Source organism: Manacus vitellinus, unplaced genomic scaffold (assembly GCF_001715985.3).
Source record: "Manacus vitellinus isolate BGI_N305 unplaced genomic scaffold, ASM171598v3 scaffold_1_pilon, whole genome shotgun sequence".
Taxonomy (NCBI): Eukaryota; Metazoa; Chordata; class Aves; order Passeriformes; family Pipridae; genus Manacus; species Manacus vitellinus.
This window is the reverse complement of record NW_021939396.1, coordinates 251,511-252,175: the sequence shown is the minus strand read 5'-3', so window position 1 is coordinate 252,175 and position 665 is coordinate 251,511.

Sequence of the window (665 nt, the reverse complement as noted above, 5' to 3'; positions counted from 1 at the left end):
GGAGGAGGAAGAGGACAAGGAGGAGGAGGAGGAGGAGGGCAGGGAACAGCCCCCCTGATGCCAGGCAGGAACCCGATCCAGCGGGTGCCCACCCGGCACCTGCTTCCCCGGCAGGGGCCCAAGAGCGGTGCCAGCAGCGCCCGCCGCAGGAGGGTTTTCCAGGAAATGTTTATGGAGCCTTCTAGAAATCCCCAGGGAACGTCCCTGCTGGGTGCTCACCGTTCCCATCTTCCCAAGGAAGGACGGATAAACCCCCCCGGGAGCTGTGCCAGAGGCGTCACGGCCGTCGGAGACTCGGGAGAAGCCACCAGGGCTCGGAGACTCCTCTCTGGGGGCCGAGCTGATCCTGAGCTTGGGAATTAATCACCCCCCAAGAGGAGCCTTAACGACAGCCAGCAGCAAATTCCAAGCCTTCTCGGGATGGGAGCAGCGGCTCCGAGCGGAGAAGCCACTCGTTGCCTCGTTTAATTAGCGCGGCACGAGGCTTAATCCTCGTTAGGGAATCCATGGATATGGGAAACCCCCAAGCTCCACACCGGGCCATCCTGGAGGATTCCCAGCTCCTTCTCCTCAGGGGGTGGTTTTTAAGGGAATTTGGCTGGAGTTTTTTATTTTAGGTGAAGAAATGTGGAAAAGTTGGAATAATAATTAAAAAAAATAAAAAT